Raw genomic sequence first — 7,968 nt, forward strand, 5'->3', positions numbered from 1 at the left:
CCCCCAAACCCTAGTGTCGGATACCATAAAAAGGGGTACCCTAAGCAAGAACCGAAAAGAATGCTTAGACCCTACAAATATCAAAGCCGAAGGACAACCACGGGGCCTCGGCCGATTCTCCAATTTGCCCCGCCGAGACCCTCTCGCCGAGGCCGATTCGCCCCGCCGAGGCCCTCTCGCCGAGGCCGAGTCTTCGATTCGCCCCGCCGAGGCCCTCTCGCCGAGACCTTCTCGCTGAGGCCGATTCTCGCCGAGGCCGATTCTTCGATTCGCCCCGCCGAGGCCCTCTCGCTGAGGCCCTCTCGCCAAGGCCGAGTCTCCGATTCGCCCCGCCGAGGCCCTCTCGCCGAGGCCGATTCTCGCCGAGGCCCTCTCGCCGAGGCAGTCCCTCTAGCAGGTTGTCCCATCCATTTAATGCGCCTGAATGCATCCGCTACGTCAGCCACGACTGGTAGGGTACAACAACAGGAGCGATGGGACAATGGTCAAGTCTCCTTTTTACCATCCCTTACTGACGGTGCAGGGGTTGCCATGCCCTGCGGACACATGCCCTGCACTTTTCTACCTAAACCGGGTACGACGCTGACCGCCGAGGCCCCCGCCTCATACATAGGTCACCTCCAAGGCCTCGACAAATCAGGCCTCGGCGCGGTTAGCTACGACCTGCCAGGCCTCGGCACCCCACCAAGTCAAAAAATCCACAGGGCATGGCATGTCACCTACAGTGGAGGCCATGCTGACTAGACGTCAACAAGGACTCCTACGACTTCAACAGCCTCGGGCATGGCCTGCGTGACGCACCAGTGATCAAGTACCAATTACCATTCCCGACACTGTGCTGCTACAGGGATAGAGTACTAGATCTTCCTTCTAAGGCTCCACGTGTAGCTCTCTCATGTATTCCTGGCTCCCTCCTTATAGCTATAAAAGGGGACAGCCAGGGCCATTTCTGGAGGCCGACTCCGATGCGCACGCACCCTCCCGCGCAAACGCACTCACTCAATTCACACCCACTCTCCCGCCGCCTGAGAGCAACGTCTCAAGCAGCCCGCACCGCTCCACGCCGAGACCTAGGACTAGCTCCCTCTCTCACCCAGCTTGTAACCCCCTACTACAAGCACTTCGGTGCAAAGAATACAAGATCGATCTCCTAGACTGGACGTAGGGCACTGATTGCCTGAACCAGTATAAACCTTGTGTCTCTTTGCATCACCATCCGGGATTAGGGGCATGCAGTTCAAATTCACTAGTTGGTTGGTTGAGAACCCCCCGGTCCGAAACAACGACAGTTGGCGCGCCAGGTAGGGGTATACTGCGTGGAAGCTTAATCATCCCAACAAGTCCCGGATGGCAGACCCCACACGACCACTACATCTCGGCGCAATGATCTGGTTTGGGAGCCTAGAGTTCATGTCTCTAGGATACAAGTACGACATGGTACTCCTCCTACCCAGAGCCCCATCAACCGACGGCGACATCACGCACCAGCAGCCCAGGCGCGGGCGGCTCCCAAGCCGCCGCTCTCGTCATGCTCGCCAGGCGCAACGCGGGCAGGACCACCCCGACTCCGCACGAGCTCATGGTGGCGCACCGCGTTCAGCTGGCACCCCATGTCCAGCTGTTGGCACAAGGTCCCTGGTTGGGGACCTGACTTGCCTGAGCCTAGACATGGGCGAAACGCCGGCGGCATGCGGCGACTCCCTGTCGGTATCCCATGCTCGGCTATTGGTATAGAGTCCCTGGTTGGGGACCTGTCTAGCTTAAGCCTGGGCAGGGGAAAGACGCCGGTGGCGCGGAGCGACGTCCTGCCATCAAGCTCTGCCCCGCCACCTCCTAAGGAGCCGATTTCTTTCATCACCCCATTCGACATGTACTGCTATGTGACTATGCCATTCAGTCTCAGAAACATAGGGGCCACATACCAGCGGTGCACCACCCAGGTCTTGGGCGAGCACATCGGGCGAACCGTCGAGGCTGGCGTGGATGACATCAAGGACAAGTCTAGGAAGGCCAGTGACCTCATCAACGACTTGGAAGTTGGTGGCCCGCCCAAGTACTAAAGCACGGGACCTACAAGCTAGCCTACGAGAAGGGCGAAATCCTCACCAACACTTGGAACATAGAACAGATACGTCGCTTCTACCCTTAAATTCCCAAGCGTCATACAATTTTCCTCGAAATACAATAAAGAAGCGTTCTTTAATTGTTCTAAATTTTCGAGGAACCCCCCGAGCCCATCGGTACGGGTTCGGCGTTACGATAACGCTGGGGGGAAGACTCGACTCTGCCTCTGCAGAACCGAGCCTCCCTCGGGAGCTAGGGGGGAACCTCCCCCTAAATCCCAAACTCTGTCTCGAACTCTGACAAATCAATTGCAAAAACCTAAGGACCGAAAGTTCTGCCTCGAGGCCAAAAGGCCGGCCGAGCCGCGAGACAGCCTACGCCTCTGGGCTACGGCAACTCCCTCACCACCTTTCACCCGAGGGGCAGCTTAGGCTCCAAGGAAGTTTTTGTAAAGGACTTGTCTAAAAACGAGACAGGGGGACACCATTTTTTAGTCGTCTTTTCGAAAAATTTCCTATGCCAAACTCTCTCGCGTACTCTGACAAATCAATTGTAAAAAACCTAAGGACCGAAAGTATGCCTCGAGGCCAAAAGGCCGGCCGAGCCGCGAGACTGCCTACGCCTCTGGGCTACGGCAACTCCCTCACCACCTTTTGCCAGAGGGGCAGCTTGGGCTCCGAGGAAGTTTTTTGCAAGTGATATGTTCAGAAACGGAGCAGAGAGCAAGGGCTGGGAAACATAATAGAAAACGATTAAGATGCATATATACACAAGTACTGAAAAGGCCTCGACGACCACAAACGTTATGGTACAATGATGTACGTCCTAATCTATTACATGACCCCTTTGGCCCAGGTCAGAATACGGGGTCGCCAGCGTCGACGAACGGCGTAGGAGGAGCCACCTCCTCTTCGAATAGTCGGGCCAGCGCTGTGCCAGGGGAACTCCTGATCACCCTCTCGCTCCGTGCAGAGGCTCGGGGGCTCTTCTTGCAAACTTGCCGGGGACCCAGCGACCCGCACTCGCACTCAGGGGCCCGGCAAACGTAATAAACTCCTCGCTCAGCAGGAACAAAGCCCCTGGAGGAGTAAATCCACTCCTCCAGGGCCTCGGGGGCTACACCCGGCGGGTGCGCTCGTGCGCACCCACCGGAACCACGAGAACAAAACACAATCCCGACAGGAGCAGCTGCAAGCCAAGTCTCGATAAACCCTCAGGGAGAGTGCTCGCACTCCCCCCGAGGCTCGGGGGCTACTGTCGGATACCATAAAAAGGGGTACCCTAAGCAAGAACCGAAAAGATTGCTTAGACCCTACAAATATCAAAGCCCAAGGACAACCACGGGGCCTCGGCCGATTCTCCGATTCGCCCCGCCGAGGCCCTCTCGCCGAGGCCTTCTCGCCGAGGCCGATTCTCCGATTCGCCCCGCCGAGGCCCTCTCGCCGAGGCCGATTCTCGCCGAGGCCCTCTCGCCGAGGCAGTCCCTCTAGCAGGTTGTCCCATCTATTTAATGCGCCTGAATGCATCCGCTACGTCAGCCACGACTAGCAGGGTACAGCAACAGGAGCAATGGGACAACGGTCAAGTCTCCTTTTTACCATCCCTTACTGACGGTGCAGGGGTTGCCATGCCCTGCGGACACATGCCCTGCGGACACATGCCCTGCACTTTTCCACCTAAACCGGGTACGACGCTGACCGCCGAGGCCCCCGCCTCATACACAGGTCACCTCCAAGGCCTCGGCAAATCAGGCCTCAGCGCGGTTAGCTACGACCTGCCAGGCCTCGGCACCCCACCAAGTCAAAAAATCCACAGGGCATGGCATGTCACCTACAGTGGAGGCCATGCTGACTAGACATCAACAAGGACTCCTACGACTTCAACAGCCTCGGGCATGGCCTGCGTGACGCACCAGTGATCAAGTACCAATTGCCATTCCCGACACTGTGCTGCTACAGGGATAGAGTACTAGATCTTCCTTCTAAGGCTCCACGTGTAGCTCTCTCATGTATTCCTGGCTCCCTCCTTATAGCTATAAAAGGGGGCAACCAGGGCCATTTCTGGAGGCCGACTCCGATGCGCACGCACCCTCCCGCGCAAACGCACTCACTCAATTCACACCCACTCTCCCGCCGCCTGAGAGCAACGTCTCAAGCAGCCCGCACCGCTCCACGCCGAGACCTGGAACTAGCTCCCTCTCTCACCCAGCTTGTAACCCTCTACTACAAGCACTTCGGTGCAAAGAATACAAGATCGATCTCCTAGACTGGACGTAGGGCACTGATTGCCTGAACTAGTATAAACCTTATGTCTCTTTACATCACCATCCGGGATTAGGGGCACGCAGTTCAAATTCACTAGTTGGTTGGTTGAGGACCCCGGTCCGAAACAACGACACCTAGGCTAGGTCACCTTAACTCACTCATCACATAGGTTCTAGATTGAACCCCTAGGACCATTAGCGATCCATAGGATAGAGCCTAAGAAGCTATGAACCACCTTACACTATTGGATAGCTAGAAGAACTAAGTTCTGACCATTAATTGATGCACGGACAGATAGTTTGGCACACCACTAGGAATATTTGCCCACACACAACTAAATCAACACAGCAGTCCTGTCAAGTCCTTGACCTGGCGGACCCTCCATAAGCCACTGATGACCATCCATGAAACCACATTAGACGATAAACACCTTGGCTTATCTCACACGCACCATTCATATGTCCAGGTGGACCATCCATGTGAACTAGGCAAAGTTATGCCACTTTTGCAACACCATTATCCTAAGTAGGCGGATAGTCTACTAGCTCACATGGATCACCTGTCAGGCCACACCAAGCCACCAACAGTTTGCACTGCCTCACCCTTGACCCAATAGACCGTCCACCCATTCAGCCAAACCATCTCTGAGAGCACTTAGACGGTCTCCAACAGGTGACTCATATGGGCACTCAAACCCAAAATGAGTCTTGGATGGTACTGTATCGGTCTTCGACAGAGTATCTATATGCAAGACCCATTTTAGGTGACAGCCGAGGTATAACCCAAATATGAGCATCCTCTCTCTTGGAGACTCATTTTTAAAAATGTTCTATTTTGGGTCCTGTTATTGGAGAAGACCAAAAATAAGTATTTGAGCCCTTTACCTATGGTGCTACCCAAACATGAAATTGATCTTATATTTTAGATGTTGTTGTTGGAGATAGTCGAACCACGAAACCCTGCATAGACTCTATCTTGGCCTTGCGGTCCATTCGTACTCACCAAGTACCACATTCGTCTAACTAGAGGGTAGACTCCTAAGCAATGGATTCACGAACCGTCCGCGTGTTCATCTAGACTTTATTTTAGTTTACGTTTGTCAAAGATGCTCCTCCTAGGAAAAACAAAATGGTAGCAACAGTACATACTATTCTCCTATGGTGTGCTGCATGAATCTTGACGCCACAATTGGTGGTGGTACCCTGCTTTCTTTCCGTAAGACCCACTGTACTTGGCTACTTGCTAAAAGAAACGAGATGTATGCCACTTGCAACGGGAGGGAGTTCTGCTACTTGGCTACTTGCTAAAAGAAATGAGACAAATGACACTTGCAACGGGAGGGAGTTCTGCAGCTCAAACTCGGCTATGCACGGATTTAGCTAAAACTGTTGGATGTTAACGAGATGCTAGATTTACCCTCTGATTTCAGAGTTTTAACGAGTACGATCACTGTTACACTTACACATCATGGTTCAACTACTCATCCGTCTGAATTTTACTATTGCTGCCAGCTACCCCACTTGCGTACAAGAGCGAGGTCCCAGAAAATGCGATAACTGAAATGAGCGGCGCTGGACAGAGATTGACCTCTCTGCTGCTTTGGAAGAATGACTGCAGCCTTCTGAAATGCAGGCATCTAGTCTAAAAGACTACAACTCAGTACTACATGGCTCTCTTGTTGGCGTATAATTTCATTGTCACAATCCTGCAATCCTATTTCTATTAAGGGCTTGTTTAGATTGCAAATTTTTGCAATCCCGACACTGTAGCACGTTTCATTTGTATTTGACAAACTTTGTCCAATCATGGATTAACTAGGCTCAAAAGATTCGTCTCGTGATTTACAACCAAACTGTGCAATTAGTTATTTTTTTACCTACATTTAATATTCCATACATGCGTCGAAAAATTGAGTGAAAAAACTTGGAATTTTGATGGGATCTAAACAAGGCCCAGCATCCATCAGATAACAATGCAGGGCAAGAGTGTCCATGGAGTAAATCCTATGGTGTGATGCATGATGTCGATGCTGTACAAGCCCAGCAGCATTTTCCAACGAGTGCGCTACAACCACAAATGGAAACATTGATCCGTCCACACTTAACAAAGGTTGCACATACAAGGATTATTATGGCACCTTAACCATTCGACATTACAGAATTCCTGATAACCAACGGGTGACAAACATGATGGTAGGACACAAGATAGCTTAAGCACAACACAGGTAACTCGTGTTCAATATGACAAACATGGCAGACTTTACTAGCAGAGTTCTGAACAAAACATCTAAATTACTGGAATTAAAATTGTGGCCTTGATCTACCATAGGGTCCATGCCAAACCTCGTCCTCATAACCCAGCTCTCATAGCCCAGCTGATTTCAGCGGTACTGCAACAAAAGCATCGGCAATGCATTAGTTAAGGAGTGATAGTAAGTCGAACCAAATTGGAGAAAATTCAAAAACATTGACATGGGTAACAAAAGCAATTGTCAGCATTTGAACTGTCATACATGAATGTTTTTATACAAACAAAAAAACATATAACCACAGTTCATTCTTTTTTAATAAAAAAGAATAGCAGCAAAATATAGGGCACATTTAAACAAAATACCAAAGCAGATTGTCAGCATTTTAAGTGTCATACATGAATGTTTTTATACAAACAAGAAAACGTATAACCACAATTCATTCTTTGAATAAATAGAATATCTGCTAAGTATAGGACACATTTCAACAAAATACCACAGCTGCACTTGCAAGAAAGGTAACAAAGCATCAAAGGGAACAGTCTAAATAAACAGAAATGCCCTAGAGTGCAAAATGTCCTCTAAACAGAGATAATAGAACTATAGAGGGGTATCAAACACTTTACACCGTAGAATCTTGGAGCCATCCATGTTTATTATGGAGGCTAACAGAATAGTGTATTATTAGCATTACTGATGGTAAGCATCATTCACACAGCATTTTGAAACTTATATCGTATACCTTGATGAAGCCAATGTCCTTGGCGTTGCTGCGGAAGCACTGCCTGCAGCACATCAGCCCGTACTTCCTGATCAGTCCATGAGGGTTCGCGCAGACCCGGCTGCAAAAGTGAACAAGTTCGGATAAGTACATTAGCACTCACCAAAACAACACCACAATAACAAGCAAATAGTGCAGACTAATACTAATACTCCTGTTTTAGCTGAATTGTTAGATCAAATACTTATGTGCCATACATAACAACAATGAATACAGACATGTCAAAAATTACACTGACTGTACCCTAGGCAAACGATCCATAAACGAGCAGGCTAGTACTAAACCACAATAATCAATCTCAATGGAACTAACGAACCCTCGAAAACGCTACACAAGCTCGAATCACATCGATCCTAGCGCCGATAGCCGCCGCAGAAATCGTATCACCCATCGACGGAGGAACCTAAATCCCCGCCGAGAAAGAAGTATCCTACCTCTACGCCTTAGATTCATTCAAAGACATCATGCGCGTGTGAGGAAGCCAATCCAAACCCCCCAACTCTACGCATCAGGACCATGTGCGGGTAAAGCGAACGCACGTACCAGACGCGGGATCCGGGCCCGTAGTTCTTGGGGTGCGAGTTCCACACGTTGGAGTGCCCCATCGCCGC

This window comes from Miscanthus floridulus, chromosome 14 (genome assembly GCF_019320115.1).
Source record: "Miscanthus floridulus cultivar M001 chromosome 14, ASM1932011v1, whole genome shotgun sequence".
Lineage (NCBI taxonomy): Eukaryota > Viridiplantae > Streptophyta > Magnoliopsida > Poales > Poaceae > Miscanthus > Miscanthus floridulus.